This window comes from Sphaeramia orbicularis, chromosome 21, assembly GCF_902148855.1.
Source record: "Sphaeramia orbicularis chromosome 21, fSphaOr1.1, whole genome shotgun sequence".
Lineage (NCBI taxonomy): Eukaryota > Metazoa > Chordata > Actinopteri > Kurtiformes > Apogonidae > Sphaeramia > Sphaeramia orbicularis.
Window position 1 is genome coordinate 17,493,570 of NC_043977.1, and position 26,324 is coordinate 17,519,893.

The 26,324-nt window shown below is 34.1% G+C and overlaps 1 long non-coding RNA gene across 1 annotated transcript; it reads left to right on the forward strand.

The window, feature by feature from the left end:
• The first annotated feature begins 12,645 nt into the window (after window positions 1-12,645).
• On the forward strand, window positions 12,646-24,899 carry LOC115412708 (uncharacterized). The gene is made up of 3 exons (XR_003934373.1): window positions 12,646-12,725; window positions 24,444-24,448; window positions 24,890-24,899. It is a non-coding gene; the product is annotated as an uncharacterized LOC115412708 (long non-coding RNA).
• The last annotated feature ends 1,425 nt before the right edge of the window (window positions 24,900-26,324 follow it).

Below are 26,324 nucleotides of genomic sequence, written 5' to 3' on the forward strand. Positions count from 1 at the left end.
TGTGGGGTAGACTGCAGACAATACTGACTCAGAAATTCTACCACTGGAAAAAAAATCTAAACCTCACTCAGTGCATTTTTCTCATTTCTAGTCCAAATATCTCATCACACTTAAAATAAAACATAATCACCTAAAGAGTAACTTTTCGGTGAGATATAAGAACTTATTTTTAGACGATATTTCAAGAAATCTTACCAAGATAATTTTCACTTGCTCCATTGGCAGAGTTTTTGCTTCAATTAAACAAAAAAAATCAGATTTTTTCCAGTGTAAAATAACTTCTGTGCAGAACTCCAACAGCAGACTGTATTCATACACTGGGACGTCATATGCATTTTTCCTCTTTTTGTGTTTGTGTTGTATAATTACAATAAAAACCATGCATGTTAGCAGATGTCCTGAGGATCTGATTCCTTTTTTTTTTTTTTTTTTTTTTCTCTAACTTCTTCTCGGTGGCCTTTAGTGCGCACGTTTTACCAACTTAATTAAAACAAAGATTGATTTCTGTGCTCCTCAAACTCAGTCCCCATCTGTCTGAACTAACTGTGGTATATTGTCAAAGAAATAAAGTAGGACCTCTGCGGTTTGTTGTTAATGGAGGCCTTTGGTTTCACTGTTTTCATCACTCAGGTCCTGTTGCACACAAACTATCAGCATTTCTATTCGCATGTCGTTCTCCATCTTCACTTTATAACATAAAAGCACAACATCACACAGAGAGAGACTGAAAACAAGAAAAGAAACCACAAAAAACAAATATTTGTTCATCCTCCAATGTCTATTAACCAATAAACACCCAGTACTACTTTTGCGTTCGTTCCCAAATTAATTTTTCTCTCTATTTAACGTTTCTGACCATTTACCATCCTATTATCCTTTCCATTTTGCATTTTTTTTTCAGTGAAAATAATGCTTTTGCCTACATTTAATTCACTACTCATGTAGATGTTCATTAAAGTGGAGGGTTATTATATCAGAAACAGAGCAAACTGAAGAAAAAGTGAATTTTTCAACAAAATATATCAATAACTGACCATAAAACAAGCGTCTCCATCAACTGTCCACGGTTTTGCTGGTGAATCAATTATGTAGAAGATGATGGTGTTTCCACGGTAACTACAGAACCTCTGAGCATCCAAATGGGTCATATCTGATGACCATGAAATGATGACAAACCGTATTTTACACCAATTATTTACATGGATTGATCGGATTATTGGGTCTAAACCAGGGGTGTCAAACTCATTTTAGTTCAGGGGCCATTTTTAGCTAAATTTGATCTTAAGTGGGCCAGACCAGAAAAATAATAACATAATAACGTATAAATAATGACAACTCCGAATGTTTGTCTTTGTTTTAGTGTAAAAAAAAAAAACATTAAATTATGAAAATACTTACTTTTATAAACTATCCCAAAAAAAAAAAAAAAATACCCTGTAAAAACTGAAATTTAAATTAAAAAACGTAAGGAAATTTAGTGGAATTTTAACAATATTATTCCTCAATTTACCATTTCTCCATGTGCATTATGGATCAGGTCTACAAAGACACTAAACACTGCGGAACAGGCAGAAAAATTGTTCAAATTGGGCTGAATTTTCTTTAGACATTTCAGGTTGTTCATATTTGTTCAGGGTATTCACACTTTATTGTTACAGGATAGTTTAGAAATGTAAATATTTTCATAATTTGATGTTATTTTTTGCACTAAAACAAAGGAAAAAAATTAAGTTGTTAATTCTACATTGTTTTGGGCTTAATTCAAGATTTTTTCACGTAATTGAAGATTTTTTTTTTTTTTGCCTAATTCAAGATTTTTTTGTTAATTGAAGATTTTTTTTGCTTAATTCAAGATTTTTTTTAACTTAATTGAAGATTTTTTTTTTCCTTAATTCAATTTTTTTTTTTTTAACTTAATTGAAGAATTTTTTTTTTTTTTGCTTAATTGAAGATTTTTTTTTTTATTATTTAATTGAAGATTTGTTTGGCTTAATTCAACATTTTTTAAACTTAATTGAAGATTTTTTTTTGGCTTCATTCAAGATTTTTTTTTTTTTTACTTAATTGAAGATTTTTATTTTTATTTTTTTGCTTAATTGAAGATTTTTTTGCTAAATTTGAGACTTTTTTTGGCTTAATTGAAGATTTTGTTACTTACTGGAAGATTTTTTTTCTTAATTCAAGTTTTTTTTTACTTAATTGAAGATTTTTTTTTTTTTTGGCTTGATTCAAGATTTTTTTTTTATGTTTATGTTTATGTTTACGCATTTGGCAGACGCTTTTTTCCAAAGCGACTTACAGGGGAAAACCAATTAAATCACTCAATCAATCAAGTTTTATTTATATAGCGCCAGATCACAAAAAAGTTATCTTTTATTTATTATTTATTATTATTTATTTTAATTATTATTTTTACTTAATTGAAGATTTTTTTTTTGCTCAATTTAAGATTTTTTGCTAAATTTGAGATTTCTTTTGGCTTAATTGAAGATTTTGGTTCTTAATTGAAGATTTTTTTTTTTTTTTTGCTAATTCAAGATTTTTTTATTTAATTGACGATTTTTTTTTTTTTTTTTGGCTTAATTCAAAAATTTTTTAACTTAACTGAAGATTTTTTTTGGCTTAATTCAAGATTTTTTTGCTAAATTTGAGATTTTTTGGGGGGGGGGCTTAATTGAAGATCTTTTTTTTTACTGAATTGAAGATTTTTTTTTGGCTTAAATGAAGTTTTTTTTTTTTACTTAATTGAAGATTTTTTTTTTTTTTTTTTCTTAATTCAAGATTCTTTCCTTAATTCAAGTTAATTTTTTTTTTTTTTTTTTTTTGCTTAATTCAATTCAAGACTGTGGAATTTTTGCACTTGACAAAAACATCCCAGGGGTTGAACTGGACCCTTTGGTGGGCCACATTTGGCCCCTGGGCCACATGTTTGACACCCCTGATGTAAAAGATGACGGTGTTTCCATGGTAACTATGGAGCCTCTGAACGTCCAAATGTGTCATATCTGATGACCATGAAAAGATGACAAACTGTATTTTACACCAAGTATTTACACGTATTTATCAGATTAGTGGCTGTAAACATTTTAACTCAGTCGATGCTTGTGGTCGCTGGTGGATGTTTGGGTCTTTATGGGTTAAACTAACACACTTCTACCGCCGCTGAATTTGCATTGTAATTATCCGTGGAAAAACAGATGTACAAATGAAGCGCGCAGAGATGTGGATGAAACTGGAGTCGAGTTTTGACAGCCATTTAATAACAGAACTGACAATGACGCGAGGGGAAAAGGCACGCACGCATGTATGTTTGTATCTACAGGTGATAAATGAGGGTGCAGTGTTTATAAAGGTCACATAGGATATGATCCAATCAGTTCGGCAGAGTCTGACTGCAGGAGCCCATCAACAAGTCCAAACTGGAAAACAAACATCACAAATAGTATCTGTGGAAAGAAAGAACCACATTGGCCTTTTTCACGCTCACAACGAACATCTGTGCTTATCTAATAGTAATAAATAAGTCTCGGTGCAGGTAATTAAAGGCCATCAGAACAACACAACAACACACCAGGATCAAAAATAAACAGCATTATGGACAATAAGGTCACAGCCGTGTGATTGAGGGGTTTTCTGCACATGCACTATCACTCCCTTTAGCGATATTAGAGCGATTTTTCATTAAGGATTCTCGGAATGCATTTGGTGATGCTGCTCATGTATTATTGATGCAAACGGTTCAAAAGCACTTTGTTTGTTGAGAAGTGGCAGGATTTATAGGGAACTTAATGGTTACTATGAAACCACAGTCTGGATTACACAAACAGATGTTTTTTTTTTTTTTTTATTCTTTTGTTTTAAATCTTTATCTAACAGTATGGAGAAATCAGGGGTGTCAAACATGCGGCTCGGGGGCCAAATCTGGCCCGCCAAAGGTTCCAGTCCGGCCCGCAGGATGAATTTACAAAGCAAAATACAATTTGATCTCAACTAAAATAATTGCATAAAAACCTATAAATAATGACTCCAAGTTTTCTTAGTTTAATGTGAAAAACATAATATTACATTACACCTATAAATCATGAACTCCAAATTTTTCCTCTTAGTTTTCGTGTAAAAACTTACATTCAATTATGAAAATATTAACATTTACAAACTATCCTTTAACAATAAAATGTGAAAAACCTGAACTTTTGAAAGTGAAATTTTAACATTATTCTTCCTGTTATTAAATATTTTGTAGATCCAGACTGTAATATGCATGTATAAATGGTAAGTTGAGGTGTAATATTGTTAAAATTGCACTTATTTTTCTCAAGATTTTTTTTTTTTTTTTTTTTTTTCAGGTTATTCACATCATTATGTTTGGACAGTTTGTAAATGTACATATTTTCATAATTTAATTTTGATTGCAGTAAAACAAAAAGAAAAATTTGGAGTTGTCATTATTTACAGGTTATTTTATGCTACTGTTTTACTGGTCTGGCCCACTTGAGATCAATTTGGGCTTAACGTGGCCCCTGAACTAAAAGGAGTTTGACACCCCTGGGATAAATCAACAGGAGAGTGAAAAATTAAAAAAATAAAGTAAATATGTCTGGCTTTTTTTTTTTTTTTTAAAAATATACATTTGGCTGTTATTAACCATTTAAAGCCTGAACCATTAAATCACTGTCAGGAAATTCCAGTTCTTTGAAACCGGAATCTTTATTGGTCCTTCTGAACAAATGCCCAGATTGATTTTATTCCTCAAAATTAGGCTAAAGTTGAGATGTATTTTGATTTTTTTTTTTTTTTTTAACACTATAAAGCCTGAATCATTAAATCATTGACAGAAAATTCCAGTTCTTTGAAACTGGAGCCTTTATTGTTGTCTTTTAATGTTTTCAAATATCAGTTTCCATGTATGAGGTTCAACTTTGTATCATATTTGATACAACAGGTCTCAATGCTCAAATATTATTATTTTTGAACAACCAAAAACATAATATAACAAACATGTCGAAAAAATTGGTAATTCCTTTTCAAAATTGTCAAAGTTCTACCTCCTTCCTCATTAATAACAATCTTATAGTGTCAGTGGAAAGGGCTCTGGTGAACGAATTCCTCCCCCCGGTGGATTATCTGTGTATTGCATGTATCTGATTGTATGCATCAGGTTTTTTAAGAAAAAAAAAAAACATCACACTGATCATGTAGAGGGCTTCAAAACTCATGTATCAAATATGATGTTTGATGTTATAGGGTTAATACACAATGAGCCCGTTGACACGACCATAAAAACACAATAACTGGGAGTAATCTGATGTGACGCGTTTACATGCACTTCAGAAATGCGATAATCTATATTACAAGGAAGCCTTTCCTCTCTTACTTTGATAAAACATCTATAGAAAATATAACAGAATAGAATAGCTATAACTCTGGCAATTAAGTGAATGTGGACCAATGGGGGCTATTTTTCCCTTTCTTTCCTTTTTTTTAAGTTTATGTTTGTTTTTGGAAAACTGGACATACTTATACCTGTGCTGAGAGGATTTGTATACTGAAAATGTGTCGTAATAAAAAGATTATTAAAAAATTAATAATAAAGATAATCGAAAAACTCTGGTTTACATGTTTCAGTGCATTATTTGATATTTTTCGGAGTATATACGTATGTTATAACATAAGACGTACACTTCCTGTCATTTTCAAAACATCCGGTCTCGTCTTGGTGACCATGGCAACGCCTACGGTGTCAGCGTTAGCTGTGCTAATGTGGGAGGAGCTAATAAGACTACAGAATAGGTCACATGTTGCTTCTCTTCATTTCATTTCATTGTTTGTTTACTTTTTTCCTCACATTGTCGCTGTGTAACTTCCGTTTAACCCATAAAGACCCAGAGCTACTTTTGTGGCAATTCCAAATGAATTTTTCATCTATATTTAACCTTTCTTTAGTGATTTATCAGCATTTATTATACAATTATACTCTACATAGTTTGTGTTTTTTCAGTAGAAATCAGGTATTTTCCTATATTTAATTCACTGATCATGTAGATGTTCATAAAAGCTCAGGTTAAAGTTGATTGTTACAATATCAGAAACATTTCCTATATTTTATTTAGATGTTGATGAAAACTCAGAGTAAATTCAAAGGTTATTATATCAAAACAGAGTAAACTGAAGAAAAAGTGACTTTTTAGGAAAATATATCATTAACTAAACATAAACCAAGTGTCTCCAACCACTGTCACTGATCCAACTCCATGAGTTTTACTGGTAAATCAAGGCACATGAAAACAGAAATGCGTGCAAAATAGTTTATGTATTTTAAAAGCCTCCTCTAATTTCACACTTTTTCAATGGGGCTCATGTCTCGTTAACCCATAAAGACCCAATGCTGCTTTTGTGAGAGTTCCAAAAATATTTTTTTCTTCATATTTAACTTTCTCAAGTGATTTATCACCATTTATTTTGACATTATTTTCTGCATTTTGCATTTTTTCAGTAAAAATCGGGTATTTTCTTGTATTTAATTCACTGATTATGTAGATGTTCTTTAAAGCTCAGATTAAACTTGAGGGTTGTTATATCCGAAACAGAAAAAAAAAAAGATGAAAAAGTGACTTTTTCCAGTCAAATATATCAATAAACAAACATAAACCAAGTGTCTCCATCCACTGCCATTGATCCAACTTTATTGGTTTTACTGGTGAACCAATGTTGTAGAAGATGACGGTGTTTCCACGGTAACTACGGAGCCTCTGAACGTCCAAATGGGACATATCTGATAACCATGAAAAGATGACGAAGTGCATTTTACACCAATTATTTACATGTATTGATCGGATTAATGGATCAACAGGTATTAAACATTTAAGATCGGTAAATGATTTTATTCACCAGTGGCTGTTTGGGTCTTTGTGGGTTAAATATATATGTTGTTTTTTTTTTACACATGCGCAGATGTAAAAAAAAGAAATCAGATTAACCTGTATACATACGTGAAGACATCTAGGTGTGTTAATCTGATTTCTCATAATCAGATCAGATAAAGCCTGTCAGATTATCCTGTTTACATGATCAGTGGAAGAGTCTGATAACTCCAGAATTCTGATAATAACACTGGTCAACAACAAATTTATTGTTTAAGTTTTTGGAGCTGATTTAGGACAATTCTGGTGTGCTGAATCCAAAAATCACATTAATTTTGCTCAATCAGGTCAACTTTCTGAACTATGCTACATATTGGCTTTTTAACATTTTTGCTTACATTTATGGGCATTTTCGCATCATATGATAGAAAATTCTTTCATATTTCTTGCAATAAACGAGTTCTGAAGATTTTGCTTTTGCCAATTTATGATTAATGTTTTTTTTTAATATTACAGGTGAATGAAATGGCTTCGACTAGAAGATCTTGCAAAAATAAGCCTGACGTATTCTGCTACATCTGCGGTGAATACACCATTGTACCTAACAGGAATCAAGTCACAAGTTTCATAAAGTGTGCTTACCAATCTTATTTTGGTATTAAACTTGGTGACCAAGATAGAGTTTGGGCGCAGATTGTGAGAAGATCAAATTTTTCAAAATCAAATTAGCAAAAAAAAACCTGACCTGATTGACAAAAACAGATATCATTTTTGGATTTAGCGGTGCAAAATGGTCCTAATTCAGTTGAAAAAACCTAGACAACTTGCAAAAAACATTTTTTTTGTAAACCAGTGTAATCGGAGTATTAGTGCGAATGTAAACGAACTCGGTGACACATACACAACAGCCCACTTATAACAATGTAATATTACGTGTGTGGCGAACCATAACTATTCAATATTTTATCAATAAAACCATCAAATCCTGCCTTTCAGGACCTATCTGACATACATGATACAATATTTACAAAAGCAAGACACGAGGCTCGTCACATTCAAGCGCATTAGTTTACATTATGGCCTAATAGTGTATCATTATGCTTTAGCTGCTAGTCATCTCAGACAGAGACAGAGAAAAGGGAAGAAAAAAAAGAAAGGTTCACATTCCTTTTTCCTACAAATGGAAGTGGATCACCACCTAATCAAAGACTGCCATTCATCTAATAAAAAGCCTGGTGGCGGTGGAGGGTCAGAACTCCTTTAACAGGCGACAGCAGGCAAAGATATGACTGTAAGAGGGCTTTTGTAGAGAAGCAGAGCTGTGTGGGCTGAATGTGACACCATTCTTTCCCTATACTTGAGGCAGAAAAAAAAGAAACACAGACAATGGAGAATAGTGTACAAGAATGGTCAGTCTACAGCGGGGTGACGATGCAAAGACAAAGAGAAAAAGAAAAAAGAAACAATACATGTGTGTGTCTGCCTCATCTGGCTGCTTGTAAACATTTTGATATACTATGAACTTCAGTCACACACACACTACAGATGACCATTTCACTAGTACAGAAGTCAAACTGCAAAAAAAACAGTCCAAAAACAAGATAAAAACACTAAGTCGGAAGAAAAAAGTCATATCTGTCCATGCAGGAAGATGTGTTGAATTAAGATGAAATCTAGAAGCATGTCTACATGTATGCACTGATGATGATCAGTCAATTAAATATATGAAAATACCTGATTTTTGTTTAAAAAGAAAAGAAAAACAAAACAAAACACAAAATACAAAATACAGGTTAAATATAGAGAAAAAAAACATTTGGGAAATGACACAAAAGTAACATTGGGTCCTTATGGGTTAATTTATCTTGTTTTAAGAGTTAATTTCTTATTTTAAGCGTTCACACTACAAAAATCTAAATCTTACCAAGTGTATTTTTGTCATTTCTAGTCAAAATATCTCATCACACTTAAAATAAGACGTAATCACCTAAAGAGCAACTTTACAGTGGGATATAAGAACTTATTTTTAGACAAAAGATCTTGAAAATCTTATTTTTGCTTTAATTAAGCAAACAAACAAACAAATAAATAAATAAGAAACATAGCTAATAATAGATAATATATAGAATAGTGTACAAGAATGGTCAGTCTACAGCGGGGTGACGATGCAAAGAGAAAGAGAAAAAGAAAAAAGAAACAATACATGTGTGTGTCTGCCTCATCTGGCTGCTTGTAAACATTTTGATATACTATGAACTTCAGTCACACACACACTACAGATGACCATTTCACTAGTACAGAAGTCAAACTGCAAAAAAAACAGTCCAAAAACAAGATAAAAACACTAAGTCGGAAGAAAAAAGTCATATCTGTCCATGCAGGAAGATGTGTTGAATTAAGATAAAATCTAGAAGCATGTCTACATGTATGCACTGATGATGATCAGTCAATTAAATATATGAAAATACCTGATTTTTGTTTAAAAAGAAAAAACAAAACACAAAATACAGGTTAAATATAGAGAAAAAAAAACATTTGGGAAATGACACAAAAGTAACATTGGGTCCTTATGGGTTAATTTATCTTGTTTTAAGAGTTAATTTCTTATTTTAAGCGTTCACACTACAAAAATCTAAATCTTACCAAGTGTATTTTTGTCATTTCTAGTCAAAATATCTCATCACACTTAAAATAAGACGTAATCACCTAAAGAGCAACTTTACAGTGGGATATAAGAACTTATTTTTAGACAAAAGATCTTGAAAATCTTATTTTTTGCTTTAATTAAGCAAGCAAACAAACAAATAAATAAATAAGAAACATAGCTAATAATAGATAATATATAGAATAGTGTACAAGAATGGTCAGTCTACAGCGGGGTGACGATGCAAAGAGAAAGAGAAAAAGAAAAAAGAAACAATACATGTGTGTGTCTGCCTCATCTGGCTGCTTGTAAACATTTTGATATACTATGAACTTCAGTCACACACACACTACAGATGACCATTTCACTAGTACAGAAGTCAAACTGCAAAAAAAACAGTCCAAAAACAAGATAAAAACACTAAGTCTGAAGAAAAACGTCATATCTGTCCATGCAGGAAGATGTGTTGAATTAATTTTGTTAAATTTAGAGGCATGTCTACATGTATGCACTGCAAAAATCTAAATCTTACCAAGTGTATTTTTGTCATTTCTAGTCAAAATACCTCATCACACTTAAAATAAGACATAATCACCTAAAGAGCAACTTTTCAGTGAGATAAAAAGAACTTATTTTTAGACAAAAGATCTGGAAAATCTTATTTTAAGAAATCTTACCAAGATAATTTTTCACTTGTTCCATTGGCAGAGTTTTTTTTTTTTTTTTTTTTTTCTTAATTCAAGCAAAAAATCTGCCAATGGAACAAGTGAAAATCATCTTGGTAAGATTTCTTAAATAAGATTTTCCAGATCTCTTGTCTAAAAATAAGTTCTTATATCTCACTGAAAAGTTGCTCTTCAGGTGATTATGTCTTATTTTAAGTGTGATGAGATATTTTTTGACTAGAAATGGCAAAAATAAACTTGGTAAGATCTGGATTTTTGCAGTATGGAACACTTAAAATAAGAAATTGAGTCATAAAACAAGATAAATGAACCCATAAGGACCCTGTGTTACTTTTGTGTCAGTTCCCAAATGGTTTTTTCTCTATATTTAACCTTCCTTAAGTGATTTATCACAAATTATTATGATATTATAATCTGTATTTTGTGGGGTTTTTTGTTTTTTTCAACAAAAATCAGGTATTTTTCTATATTTAACTGACCGATCATGTGGATGTTCATAAAAGCTCAGAGGAAATTCAAAGGTTATTATATGAGAAACAGAGAAAACTGAGGGAATTGTGACTTTTCTCAACAAAATCTATCATTAACTGATCTTTAAACAAGTGTGTCCATCCACTGTCACTGATCCAACTCCATGGGTTTTACTGGTGAATCAATGTTGTAGAAGATGATGGTGTTTCCATGGTAACTATGGCGCCTCTGAATGTCATATCTGATGACCATGAAAAGACGAATAACTGTATTTTACACCAATTATTTCAACATATTGATAGGTTTAAAGGTTCAGAAGTTATTAAACATTATAGATCAGCAGATGGTTTTGATCTCCAGTGGTCGTTTGGGTCTTTATGTGCATAAACCAACATATATGTGGAAGAACACACCATCCACTATAAGCCTGGATAAGATGAGTTTACTTAAAAAAAGAACAGAGAAAAAGTGGTTCCCTTTAAAAAATTTAAGTAATGATTAATGAACTTTTTGCTGAAAAAGTCACTTTTTCCTCAGTTTTCTCTGTTTTTCATATAATAACCCTCAACTTTAATCTGAGCTTTTATGAACATCTACATGATCAGTGAATTAAATATAGAAAAATACATGATTTTGATTGAAAACAAAAAAAAAAACCAAAACTAAATGCAGAGAATAATATTATAAATGGTGATAAATCGTTTAATAAAAGCCAAATATAAAAAGGGGGAAAAAACTGGAATGGCCACAAAAAATAGCACTCAATTTATTAACATTCTACTAGAAAGAACCTGAAAAGTGAATATATTTTAATGTGCAGACACTGTTTTGACACAGATCTGTAGCTCTGAGTCAAACATTTTCTCATTAATTCTCAGAATTTCACATTTTGGCCCAAAACTGCATCTTACAAACTACAACCAACTACACTTTTGACTGAATTTTTCTTTATTAGTGACTCAAATTTGGCGTAAAGTTCAACTACTTTTACTCTTCGACCAGTACTTTTACTCTGGGTTCCTTTTACTCTTCGACCAGTACTTTTACTCTGGGTTCCTTTTACTCTTCGACCAGTACTTTTACTCTGGGTTCCTTTTACTCTTCGACCAGTACTTTTACTCTGGGTTCCTTTTACTCTTAGACCAGTGTTCCAGTGTTTCCAAAAGCACCCACTCCTCATAAAAACTTCCACAGATGAGCTGACTGTTCTCCAGTGCACGGAATACATGCATTTTCATAAACCAGACTGACTTTTTGATGTTCATAAAAGCTCAGAGGAAATTCAAAGGTTATTATATCAGAAACAGAGAAAACTGAGGAAATAGTGACTTTTCTCAACAAAATCTATCATTAACTGATCTTTAAACAAGTGTGTCCATCCACTGTCACTGATCCAACTCCATGGGTTTTACTGGTGAATCAGTGTTGTAGAAGATGATGGTGTTTCCATGGTAACTATGGAGCCTCTGAACGTCATATCTGATGACCATGAAAAGACGAATAACTGTATTTTACACCAATTATTTCAACATATTGATAAGTTTAATGGTTCTGAAGTTATTAAACATTACAGATCAGTAGATGGTTTTGGTCTCTATGGGTTCTTGTATAAATGTGCATAAACCAACATATATGTGGAAGAACACACCATCCACTATAAGCTTAGATAAGTTGATTTGACTTAAAAAAAGAACAGAGAAAAAGTGGTTTCCTTTAAAAATTTAAGTAATGATTAATGAACTTCTTTCTGAAAAAGTCACTTTTTCCTCAGTTTTCTCTGTTTTTGATATAATAACCCTCAACTTTAATCTGAGCTTTTATGAACATCTACATGATCAGTGACTTAAATATAGAAAAATACATGATTTTGATTGAAAAAAAAAAAATACAGAGAATAATATTATAATAAATAGTGATAAATCATATAATAAAAGCCAAATATAAAAGGGGGGGAAATGGCCACAAATATAGCACTCGATTTATTAACATTCCACTAGAAAGAACCTGAAAAGTGAATATATTTTAATGTGCAGACACTGTTTTGACACAGATCTGTAGCTCTGAGTCAAACATTTTCTTATTAATTCTCAGAATTTCACATTTTGGCCCAAAACTGCATCTTACAAACTACAACCAACTACACTTTTGACTGAATTTTTCTTTATCAGTGACTCAAATTTGGCGTAAAGTTCAACTTCTTTTACTCTTCGACCAGTACTTTTACTCTGGGTTCCTTTTACTCTTCGACCAGTACTTTTACTCTGGGTTCCTTTTACTCTTAGACCAGTGTTCCAGTGTTTCCAAAAGCACCCACTCCTCATAAAAACTTCCACAGATGAGCTGACTGTTCTCCAGTGCACGGAATACATGCATTTTCATAAACCAGACTGACTTTTTGAATATGACCATATGGTTCAAACTCAGCAGCTGTATACATGTTTCCTCATCTATATCCTGCAGTTATAGTATATATACTGTAGCTGCAGTCAAATCAGGAGCAGAGTGCACTGGGCACCCTGCAGCCCCTACTGTCATGTGGAATCCTTTTCATTTAAACACTCATTTCAGTGTTTTTTTCAAGTGCTAATGTGTTCTGAAGCTGAGCAGAAATTGTGTAGAAAATGTTGAGATGCTCATAGTTTTTATTTTTTTCTTTCTTTCTAAGGTCTGGAACACATGAATGGATGAAATGCGCACAGGTGCAACACACACACACACACACACATAAACAGGGTGAAGTGTTCCATCACTTCGCCTTTTCTCTGCCTTTTCTTTTCACAGACAGAAATCAATCCGCGTTTTCGGCGTTTCACACTAGTGTTTAAATAAGCTTTCGCGTTTTATCAGTCTGTGCGTAACTGATTCGTGTCTTCATATTGAACTTTCAGGGTTTGGCTTTGGCTATACATACATTTTTATTTATTTATTTTTTTAAATTTCTAACCAACATCCTTATTTTTTATGTGCCTTGTCTTAAATAAAGCTAATGACACTGATATTTTCTTCCTCATCCACAGCTGTTTTCTTAAATCACTGTCATTTCCTTTGACATCCAGAAAAAAAAAAAAAAAAAAGGACGTGTTTGTTTTCCATCATCCTCAGATCAAGTGAAAACGAATTATTTCACACAAGAACATTGCTCATTTTGTGAACCCAAAAACATAATTCAACACTGTGTCCTCCTCCTCAATCTCTTACCCTTTAAATTCAATCACTCTTTAAGGCTCTCCTTCACCACACATCCACGGACGCGCGCGTTTTCTTCCAATCACATTACACATATTTCTCACTTGCGCTGAGAAACAACGAAAATATGTAAAAAAAAAAAAAAAAAAAAAAAAAAAAAAAAATACAACCGCAGCTTCATTTATTCAAAGCTTTTACGCAGCAACACCCCCAAAAAACATTAATAAAATTAAAAAAAAAAAAAAAAAAAACAAAAAGAGGAAAACGGATAAAGTTGACGCTCATATTCTCACATTCGTTATTTTCAACAAATATTTGGAGCAAAAAAATGTATTTAAAAAAAAATGGGCAGTTTTATTCGGTTTTGGAAAGGCTACACTTGTATTATTAAACATTTGTTCTTAAATTTAATTATTATTATCTACGGTACAGACTCGGAGTATAAAAGAGGGATTCGAAGCGTGCACAAATTCCAAACAGTGCGAATATGAGCATGATGGTGATGATAATGAGTTCGGTGAAAATTTATCTGCAAGCCACCCTTCTTATTCTTTCTTCCTCCCTCTCTCTCTCTTTCTCGCTCCTACACTCACGCACACGCGCACAGACGCTCAGAGTTAAAGCGCACCGACTTGCACACACCTGAGCGTAAAAAGAGCGCCACTGCGTTGTGCAGACGGTACTGCCGCTGCCTGTCTGTGTTCCGACTTTCGTCTGCACTCACAACCGCTGATTGTCAAAACTGTAGTCCATGTGATCCCTGAGGTGGTGGTGGTGGTGGTGGTGGAAGGAGGGGAGGGGGGGGGGGGGGATTCACTAGAAATGAGGTATAATGTAATTTCACGCTAATCCGCTTTGCTTTTCATCCCGATTACAGAATGCATATGGATGACGGTTCACTACGGTTATCGCGCTTTGGCACAGGTGAGAACGGAAACAAAGATCAGTATGAAAAACACAGCAACTCCCCACACACACACACACACACACACACTGTTTCCTTTATAGGAGCCCAGATAGGTACTAACAAGTTAAAAGTCCGTTAATGAAATCGGTGTCCTTGAAAAATGACGCACGTAGACCCTGTGAAATACACCCCCGCGTCCTACAAAGCCATACTTTTAATGAATTCTAAAATGATTACCAAGAGGGTTACAGTCTGTCATCACCCCCCCCTTACATTGTTATTTGTCTGAAGGGGAGGGTATTTGAAAAAAAAAAAAAAAAAAAAAAGAAATCAAGAGGGAACTTTTTTTTTTTTTTTTTTTTTTTTTGAGAAAGACTCGTGCCGTGGACAGCCTGTCTATCCACAGGAGGGACGCGAGAGCACAGTAGCCTGTTGTAAAAAGCGAGTCTGTCACCCCTCTGTTTGTCCACACTGTGTGTAAAGGACACGTGTGATGGACATTAAATACTATCCTTTCAATCCAAATTCAACAGTGCCGCTCTGTGCACGAAAAGAGACAGAGCAAGAAGACCCCCGCGTGGATTCTTCCAGTTTTATCACAAAACACCTGCCATCTATCTATCTATCTATCTACCCACGCCTGTGCTTTACCTCCCCCCCCATCCCTCTCAACACTTAGGTACAGTAGATATAAACATCAGACTCCAACAGATGTGTTATTTCATCTTAAAGACGTGCGTAAAATAACATTTAATGACAAAGTAGCGCCGATGGTGAGCTGTGCCAATGCGCCCAAGTGCGCACCACGGACCCACCGAGCTGCGTACACCGGTGGAGTGTGTGCATGTGTGCGTGTGTGTGTAGTGGTGGTAGGAGGGGGTATGTGTGTGAGAGAACACACACCACACACGGTTGCCTTTTTCCACTCACCTGATTGCGAAGAGCCGGACCCAAACAAGACGCAAGTGAGGAAAAAGCCGAAGCAACACAGACACAGGGTAGTTGTTGGTTTCATGGTTGCGCTTGGAAAGTATCCTCCTTTTAAATTCACATGTCCAGCAGTGTATCCTTCTGTGAATCAGCCAGGAAAAAAAAAAAAAAAGATGAAGCGTTTTGCGTTCTGAAGCCTCTTCAGCCTCTGTGAGTTTGTGGACTTTAGTCGCTGTTGCCTAAGTTTGCAATTTGTGCAATTTGACAGCCCTCCTCCTCTCCTCCTCCCCTCGGTGCCTTTTGGCTTTAACTTTTGACTGATGGAAGAACACAAACAGTCCACTCTAATGTTCTCCGACGCGCGCACTGTAAAGCTGGTCTTAACAGTAGAAAGCAGTACTCATGCCATTACTCCCCGACTTGGATACAGTATGCAGCTGGAAGACTCGTAGACTTCAGACACACCCCCCAGAACCCCTGAACTCCTCCTACGACCACTCTGATTGGCACAGGTACCCGACGATCAACCCAAACCCCCCCTCCGGACACACCTCCGTCTGCGCTGCTATTGGTTGAATGAAGATGCCAATGCCCCTGAATTAGTGCGTCGGCTCCGTTGCACCTGTCACACTCAACACAGTACTAGAGAAATGTGGGGGGGGAGGAGAGGAAAAGACTAGAAAAGGGGGGGGAAATAGAGAAATGTGGTTAAAAAAAGAGAGAGAAACAAAAAAAAAGAGAAATGTGTTTAAACAGGAGACAAAAAGACAAAAAAACAGAGAAATGTGGTGAAAAAGGAGAGAAAAAGACTAAAAAAGGGGGGATAGGGAGATGCGGTTAAAAAAGGAGAGAAGAAGACAAAAAAAGGAGAGAAAATAGAGAAATGTAGTTAAAAAAGCAGAGAAAAAGACAACAAAATGAGAAAAAAAATAGAGAAATGTGGTCAAAAAGGACAGAGAGAGACCAAAAAAGGAGAAAATAGAGAAATGTGGTGAAAAAGGACAGAAAAAGACTTAAAAAGGGGGGAATAGGGAGATTGGGTCAAAAAGGAGAGAAAAAGATTTAAAAAAAAAAAAAAAAAAAAGAAAAGAAACAGAAAAAATAGAGAAATGTGGTGAAAAAGGAGAGAAAAAGACTAAAAAAGAGGGGAAATAGAGAAATGTGATTAAAAAAGAGAGAGAAAAACAAAAAAAGAGAAATGTGTTTAGAAACGAGATAAAAAGACAAAAAAAAACAGAGGAATGTGGTGAAAAAGGAGAGAAAAAGACTAAACAAAAAAGAGGGGAAATAGAGAAATGTGGTTAAACAAAGAGAGAGAAAAACAAAAAAAAGAGAAATGTGTTTTTAAAAGGAGATTTAAAAATAGACCACAAAAAAAAACAGAGGAATGTGGTGAAAAAGGAGAGAAAAAGACCAAAAAAAGAGAAAAGTGGTTAAAAAGGAGAGAAAAAGACTTAAAAAGGAGGAAAAAAAGAGAAATGTGGTTAATAAGGAGAGACAAAGACAAAAAAAGACCAAAAAAAGAGAAAAGTGGTTAAAAAGGAGAGAAAAAGACCCAAAAAGGAGGAAAAATAGAGAAATGTGATTAAAAAGGAGAGAAAAAGACCTAAAAAAAAAAAAAAAGGTGGAAAAATAGAGAAAAGTGGTTAAAAAGGAGAGAAAAAGACCCTAAAAAAAGGAGGAAAAATAGAGAAAAGTGGTTAAAAAGGAGAGAAAAAGACCCTAAAAAAAAAATTGGAAAAAATAGGGAAATGTAGTCAAAAGGGAGAGAAAAAGACCTAAGAAAGGAGGAAAAAATAGAGAAATGTTGTCAAAAAGAGGAAAAGACCTAAAAAACAAGGGAAAAAAAGAGAAATGTGGTTAAAAAGGAGAGAAAAAGACCAAAAAATGGAGAAATGTGGTCAAAAAGGAGAGAAAAAGACCTAAAAAATTTGAAAAAATAGGGAAATGTAGTCAAAAGGGAGAGAAAAAGACCTAAGAAAGGAGGAAAAAATAGAGAAATGTTGTCAAAAAGGAGAGGAAAAGACCTAAAAAACAAGGGAAAAAAAGAGAAATGTGGTTAAAAAGGAGAGAAAAAGACCAAAAAATGGAGAAATGTGGTCAAAAAGGAGAGAAAAAGACCTAAAAAAAAAAAAAAAAAAAGAGGAAAAAACAGAGAAATGTTGTCAAAAATGAGAGGAAAAGACCCAAAAAAGAAGAAAAAATAGAGAAATGTGGTTAAAAAAGAGAAAAAAAGACAAAGAAGAAGAAAACATAGAGAAATGTGGTTAAAAAAAGAGAAAAAAAAAAGACAAAAAAGAAGAAAACATAAAGAAATGTGGTCTAAAAGGAGAGAAAAAGACTGAAAAAATTAGGAAAAAAATAGAGAAATGTAGCCAAAAAGGAGAGAAAAAGACCTAAAACAGGAGAAAAAATAGAGAAATGTTGTCAAAAAGGAGAGAAAAACACAAAAAAAATACAGAAATCTGGTCAAAAAGGAGGGAAAAAGGAAAAAAAAAAAAAAAGAGAGATATCTGGACAAAAAAGGAGAGAAAGAGACAAAAAAAAGAGGGAAAAAGAACAGAGGAATACAGTTAAAAAGGAGAGAAAAAGACCAAAAATGAGGAAAAAATTGAGAAATGTGGTTAAAAAGGAGAGAAAAAGACACAAAAAAAACCCTGAAGAACTGTATGGGGAATGGTTCAAATCCAGTTAAATATCACAGACATACATCCCATTTAAAAAAATAAAAAGTTCAACATTGACCAGTAAAACTCCTGGAGTTGGCTCAATGACAGTGGGTGGGGTCACTTGTTTTTATGCTTGTTAATAAAATATTTTACTTCCAAAGTGACTTTTTCTTCAGTTTTCTTTCTTTCTGATGTTATAACCCTCAACTTTAATCTGAGTTTTTATGAACACCTACATGATCAGTAAATTAAAGATGGGGAAAATACCTGATTTACACTGAAAAAACACAAAAAACAGAGGATAATATTATAATAAACGGTGATAAATCAGGTAAGAAAAACTACATAGGGAGATAAATTCATTTGGAAACTCCACCAACAGTCGCTGTGGCTCTTTCTGGGTTAAATAAAATATTTGTCATCACTTATCAGAGTCCATTCCTCCTGAAGGTTCTCAGTATTCAGAGTCATCACCAACCCCCCCCCCATCTCGGTGTCTCGATGTAAATGACAAATAAAAGTCGAAAACGCCGTTCAGATAGCGACTTTATGAAACTCCCCGCGCTATTTGTAACAGTCTGAAAGCTGTGACTTTGCACTGAGCGGAAAAATAACTCCAATAATATGAGGAGAAAACAATGTGACAAAAGGTTAGAACATGGTGTGCAAACTGCTGGCTCACTTTGGCACTTAAGGAGAAGGGGACCAGGACCCCCTGCAGGTCCAATATGGCCACACATCTGGACACATCTCATGCACTTTGGCTACCCTCTCATCAACCTGTTTTTTTTTTCTTTTTCGTTCGTAAATGTGCACCGACGTACACATGCGATAATAACAGTAACATTTTGAAGAGGACATGACGTCTAGGGATGGGAGTCGATAAAAAATGTAACAATTCTGATTCCATTATTGATTTTGCTTATCCGATTCCTTATTGATTCTCATTGGGTGAAGGAATAAATGACTACAAACGGGGTTGTTTGTATCTACTTTTGTTTTTCTATCTCTGCACAGAAAATAGAACATATACCGTATGCACAACTAATAATAACAGATGATGCCTGGCCTGGTGGGTGGGGGGGCACCGCAAAGTAAAAGTGAAACTTAAGACACTTCACTAATTCCTCAATCCGTGCGTTTCCATGACAACTTTTATTCCTGGTTTAAACTGAAACCCACTTATCGAACTCATTAGTGCATGACAAATGAATGAATAAAAAAACAGGTGATGAACTCTTCCTTCAGGGTTTTCCAGGCTGGTAGATCCCATCAGAATAGTCCACTGGAACGGTTTGGTAAGACTAGACTGCATTGCATATTCTTCCGCCAGCGCAGAATGTGTGCGTCATCGCGACAGGACAAGACAACGAGCATGTGCAGAATGGAAGGAATAAAGTCCAAACGGAATAAAGGGTTTACATGTCCGAGGAAGAATTTAAACCGGATTCAAAAGGGGATTAAACCAGTGACTTTAATCAGGTTTAAATTTAATTCAGACTTTTCTTTTTCAACTGGAATAAGGTGTTTCCATGGGCATCTGAAATAGGATCTAACCTTTAATCAGTTTAAACCAGGAATAAAAGTTGTCATGGAAACACACGGATTGAGGAATTAGTAAAGTGTCTTAAGTTTCACTTTTACTTTGCGGTGCCCCCACCCCCCCCACCCCGTCCCCGACCAGGCCAGGCATCATCTGTTATTATTATTTGTGCATAATGTACAGGGTGGGGAAGCAAAATTTACAATGAACATTTAGTTGTTTTTTCTCAGCAGGCACTACGTCAGTTGTTTTGAAACCAAACATATATTGATGTCATAATCATACCTAACACTATTATCCATACCTTTTCAGAAACGTTTCCCCATATGAGTAATCAGGAAAGCAAACGTCAAAGAGTGTGTGATTTGCTGAATGCACTCGTCACACCAAAGGAGATTTCAAAAATAGTTGGAGTGTCCATAAAGACTGTTTATAATGGAAAGAAGAGAATGACTATGAGCAAAACTATTACGAGAAAGTCTGGAAGATACTATTAAAGAAGAATGGGAGAAGTTGTCACCCGAATATTTGAGAAACACTTGCACAAGTTTCAGGAAGTGTGTGAAGGCAGTTATTGAGAAAGAAGGAGGACACATAGAATAAAAACATTTTCTATTATGTCAATTTTCTTGTGGCAAATAAATTCTCATGACTTTCAATAAACTAATTGGTCATACACTGTCTTTCAATCCCTGCCTCAAAATATTGTAAATTTTGCTTCCCCACCCTGTATATATATATATATATATATATATATATATATATATATGTATATATATATATATATATAGATAGATAGATAGATAGATAGATAGATAGATAGATAGATAGATAGATAGATAGATAGATAGATAGATAGATATAAGGCCTGTAATGGTACACAAAATTTTCGGTTCGGTACGTTTTCGGTTTTGAAAGCCACGGTTCATTTTTTTTGGTTCGGTACGGGAAGAAAGAAAACCCCTCAAAATGTTTTTAATGCATTTATGAATTTTTGAACATTCTGCCACCAATTTTTGGAGACAATAGAATTTAGAAAAACAGGAATAATATAATTCTGCTGCTACAAATCAAATAGAAAATAAAATATTACTAAATGTATTTTTAAACATTTCCCTGAAAGGGAGTTTTGAACAAACAACAAAAATCTAATCACATTTCTGTCAGTTTACATTCTGCTTTAAAATAACCAAAAAATTAAAAATTAAAAAAAAATTCCACATGAAGTACAACATTAACAAGAGAGCAAACTGGTGTTCTGTTTTAACAAACTGAAGAGCAACTTTGACAAATAAATTAACCTAATTATTTATTTTAGGACAGATAAAATGTTAAGGCCACTTTGTGTACTTGTGTGTGTGTGTGTGTGTACGCATGCATACATACAAAAACAACAATTGAAAGAGCAGTCTAATGGACTCTATGCACAGCCCCACTACTTCCTGAACTTCAGGTGGCTCCTTTATTTCCTGTCTTTCGTTACTGAACACACTGATCAATCCAGGTGTGTCTGCTACTTCTGGTTGTGACTACTGATTAATTAGACACATCTGGATTAATCAGTGTGTCCAATAGCAAAAGACAGGAAATAAAGGAGCCACCTGAAGTTCAGGAAGTAGTGGGGCTGTGCATAGAGTCCATTAGAGTGTAGCAAAAAATAAAAATAAAAAATAAAAAAAATTAAATTAAATTAAATGTATAATGAAATAAACAAGTTCTAACCCCCACCCAGCCCAAACCCTGCCCCACCCCACCTCATTCTGATCAGTACAAAGTATTGGTTACTTATCTATCATAAAGAAAAAAAAAAAAAGAAGATGAGTTTGATAGAAAATGGGACAAATGGATTGGATTTAAAAACAAAGACATCAGTGCCGAAATGGTCATGTGACACCCTTAGTTTCCTTTTATTGTATTATTTATGGATATATTTTGTTGAATACTGTAACCCTAAACCAGTCTTGCTGTACTGTTTGTTGTATTTTATGTTCATGAACATATGAAAACAAAATTTAAAAAAAAAAGCTAGTACATCTAAGTGCATTTATCTTAAAATTTACAGAATGAAGGACACCACTTTAAACCAATATGCCATTATGATACTACATTTAGAGCGTAGGCTTCATAAAAGGATCCATAAACTAAAAAACTTCTATAATTATGGGGTCTTTTATGGGCCAGTGCTGTGATATTTATATTTTTTTTCTGAAAACAGTTGTTAAGTCTATTATGGCTGGAGGAGAGAATTTACCTTCTTTTTAATTTTCCATTACATCAAAGTATGTGCCTGAGCGAATAATCTACTCACGTCCATAAATATAACCGCTTTTTGCTATAGGCAGGTCACTCCTCCCTGGAGATCATTCAAGGCTTTTGTTTGCTTCTAATAGGGAGGCATAAAGCTCGCCCACACACACAAAACACACACAAATACACACTGCCTGGTCCGACGCTTCTCTGATCCTGAACTTTCCCAGAGCTGAGTGCACCTTAAGAAAATGGGATGCAGACACTTTTCACTTTGAAGAAAGTCAAAAAGGCGGTGTTGTTTTAAGCTTGAGCGCCAAATGAATAGTGCACTGAACTGTGAGGGGCATCTCTTGAACCTCCGTTGCAGTATTGACCCTCCGCCAGTAGGGGGGCGGTCCGTCTCTAACCTCATAGGTCAGAGTACCGGCTGAGCGTCGCAGAGGGGGGGCGGGCGATCCAAGCTGCCACCGACTAGTTCCCTGACTCTCTGTGTGACATTGGCTTCCTATCACACATACACACACACACACACACGCTTTATTAAATATTCCTCAGCAGAAATGAGCTTTTAATATCACTGACACCACAAATTTATTAAGAAATATGGAAAAATGAGATCTGGCAGCATGTTATGAGGAAAACCTTCACTCTAAATATACCCCCAAATGGCTGCCGTTTATCATTTTTAATACCAAAAAAAAAAAAAAAATGCAATTTAACAACGTTGTGTATTTTCATTATACATTAACACTTTAAGAGGCACCTTCTGACAGTATCGCACTAATGCTGTCAATTAGGTAATTTATTCCAGGGGATTATGAGAGGGAACAAGAAGAGGTTTCATGTGTTCTCCTAGCCGTTCCCCGGTGCCTGCTGTACAGCTAATCTAATACATAACCCCCTGATTTGTTTAATGGATGAGACTTTGCTGCTGCAAGAGGCACGCCAATAAAAGCTGGGGCCCTCCAGAGGCTATTGTGGCTCATAATGATGCCAGACACACAATGTGAGAGTTATGAAGCAATTTTTTATCATGCGGCACATTGTTTTGCTCTGTTGGTGCCGTGCAAGTAAAGGCAATCTCTCCCGGCAGCGCAGCAGCACTTCTCTACCCCCACACTTAGATAAACCTTCAGTATGATAAACTGTCCCGGCCATATGTTGCAGAGATGAAGCAAGTTTACGTTTTAAATAACGCCTGGTGTACTGATGATATCCCTTGTCAGCTCAATAAAGCATTTTTGGCCAAGTTCATTAAGCGTTTCTTAATTCCGCCGAAAGTTTTATTCGTCCCTTTATGAGAGATGAGATCGTAATTTAAGCATCGCAGGCCGTCAAACAGCAGTTCGTAAGTCACAACAAAGAATATTCATTGACTGAGGAGGGGAAAAAAGGATCGTAATGTGTAGTTATGTAGAAAAAAAGGCATACACTGTAAAAAATAAGAAAATTAAGTAAGATATTAACTCATAAAGGCCCTGTGCTGCTTTCTAAATGATTTGTTCTCTCTACTTAACCTTTTTTAACCCTTTCATCCATGAATTATAATATATATATATATATATATATATATATATATATATATATATTTTTTTTTTTTTTTTTTTTTTTTTTTTAGATTTAGATGATTTTATTACTCAAAATTAGGCTAAAGTTTAAATGCATTTTTAACCCCCTGAAGCCTCAGTCAACATTCATTGACTGGGGGGTGGGGTGGTCATAATGCATAGTTATGAAAAAAAAAAAAGATCCATACACTGTAAAAAATAAGAAAATTAAGTAAAATATTACCCATAAAGGCCCTGTGCTACTTTTATGGCAGTTCCTAAATGAATTTTTCTCTTTATTTAATCTGTTTTTACTCTTTCATGCATGAATTATTAAAAAAAAAAAAAAAAAAAAATCAAGATTTTTTCTGTTTTATTTAAATTAGATTTGATGATTTTATTACTCAAAATTAGGCTAAAGTTTAAATGCATTTTTAACCCTCTAAAGCCTCAGTCAATATTCATTGACTGGGGGGGGGGGGGAGTTGGTAATGTAGAGTTATGAAAAAAAAAAGATGCATACACTGTAAAAAATAAGAAAATTACAAAAGATATTAACCCATAAAGGCCCTGTGCTACTTTTATGGCAGTTCCTAAAGGAATTTTTCTCTCTATTTAACCTTTTTTTTACCCTTTCATCCATGAATTATATATAAAAAAAAATCTAGATTTTTTTTTTTTTTTAAGATTTTGATGATTTTGTTACTCAAAATTAGGCTAAAGTTTAAATGCATTTTTAACCCTCTAAAGCACAGGTGTCAAACATGCGGCCCGGGGGCCAATGGGTCCAGTCCGGCCCCTGGGATGAATCTGTGAAATGCAAAAATTACACTAAGATATGAACAATCATTTTAGTTCAGGTTCCACATTCAGACCAATTCAATCTCATAATAACCTATAAATACTCAAACTCCAAATTTTTCTTTTTGTAAATGTAAATGTTTTCATGTATTTAGACTAAAACAAAGTATACTTTCACAAAAAACCTGAATAACCTGAAAAAAATGAACAACCTGAAAAGTCTTAACGCCTCATGTACTGATGATATCCCCTGTCAGCTCAATAAAGCATTTTTGGCCAAGTTCATTAAGCGTTTCTTAATTCCGCCGAAAGTTTTATTCGTCCCTTTATGAGAGATGAGATCGTAATTTAAGCATCGCAGGCCGTCAAACACCAGTTCGTAAGTCACAACAAAGAATATTCATTGACTGAAGAGGGGAAAAAAAGGGGTTGTAATGCTTAGTTATGAAGAAAAAAAGGTATACACTGAAAAAAATAAGAAAATTAAGTAAGATATTAACTCATAAAGGCCCTGTGCTGCTTCCTAAATGAATTTTTCTCTCTGTTTAACCTTTTTTTAACCCTTTCATCCACGAATTATAAAAAAGTAATTTTTTTTTTTTTTTAAATTTAGATGATTTTATTACTGAAAATTAGGCAAAAGTTTAAATGCATTTTTAACCCTCTGAAGCCTCAGTCAATATTCATTGATTTGGGGGTGGGGTGGTTGTAATGCATAGTTATGAAAAAAAAAAAAGATCCATACACTGTAAAAAATAAGAAAATTAAGTAAAATATTACCCATAAAGGCCCTGTGCTACTTTTATGGCAGTTCCTAAATGTTTTTTTCTCTTTATTTAATCTTTTTTTACTCTTTCATGCATGAATTATATATAAAAAAAAAAAAAAAAAATCAAGATTTTTTTTTTTTTTTTTTTAGATTTAGATGATTTTATTACTCAAAATTAGGCTAAAGTTTAAATGCATTTTTAACCCTCTAAAGCCTCTGTCAATATTCATTGACTGGGGGGGGGGGGGGGGTGTCGAAATGTATAGTTATGAAAAAGAGATGCATACACTGTAAAAAATAAGAAAATTAAGTAAGATATTAACCCATAAAGACCCTGTGCTACTTTTATGGCAGATCCTAAATGAATTTTTCACTCTATTTAACCTTTTTTTAACCTTTTCATCCACGAATTATAATTATTAAACAGAGAAAAACTGGCAAAAAAAAAAAAAAACAACCTTTTTCAGCAAAATACATTAATACTTTACTTTACTTTTCTTCATGGTATTTGTCCAGTATGGTTAATTAAGAGCGGCGCCCCCTGGTGGATTAATTGAGAAACGCTCATTCCAACACATTAACAGTAGCAGCACTTTGTTCCAGTCAGACTAATGACAACGACAATAAAGCACATTTACAAAAGTAACTAAGAACTGTCATGGTATTATTAAGTACTCATATCAGTTCTCGGTATTGGCAAGTACTCAAATGTAAGTACTTGTACTTGTACTCGGTCTGGAAAAAAGTGGTATCGATCCCTATAATAAACTAAACTAAACTTTAAAATGTGTTCAAAGCCATTCGCTGTTATCTGTCTGCTTCTGCATATCTTATTATGTCCTTCAAGTTACAAGTGACACTTAACAAATTCCAAACTTTCCATAAGACAATGTGAAAACCAACTCCTGTTTTTAACGCAGACAAAAGTAACTGTTCAGTGGTGGATGTGTGCAGAAGTGTCTGGATGGCAGATACAACCACAGGTCCTCTGTCATGTCTCTGTATATGCTCCTATCTTTCCAAAACAATACGAGGACAAAGAAGATGAATACTTCTTTCAA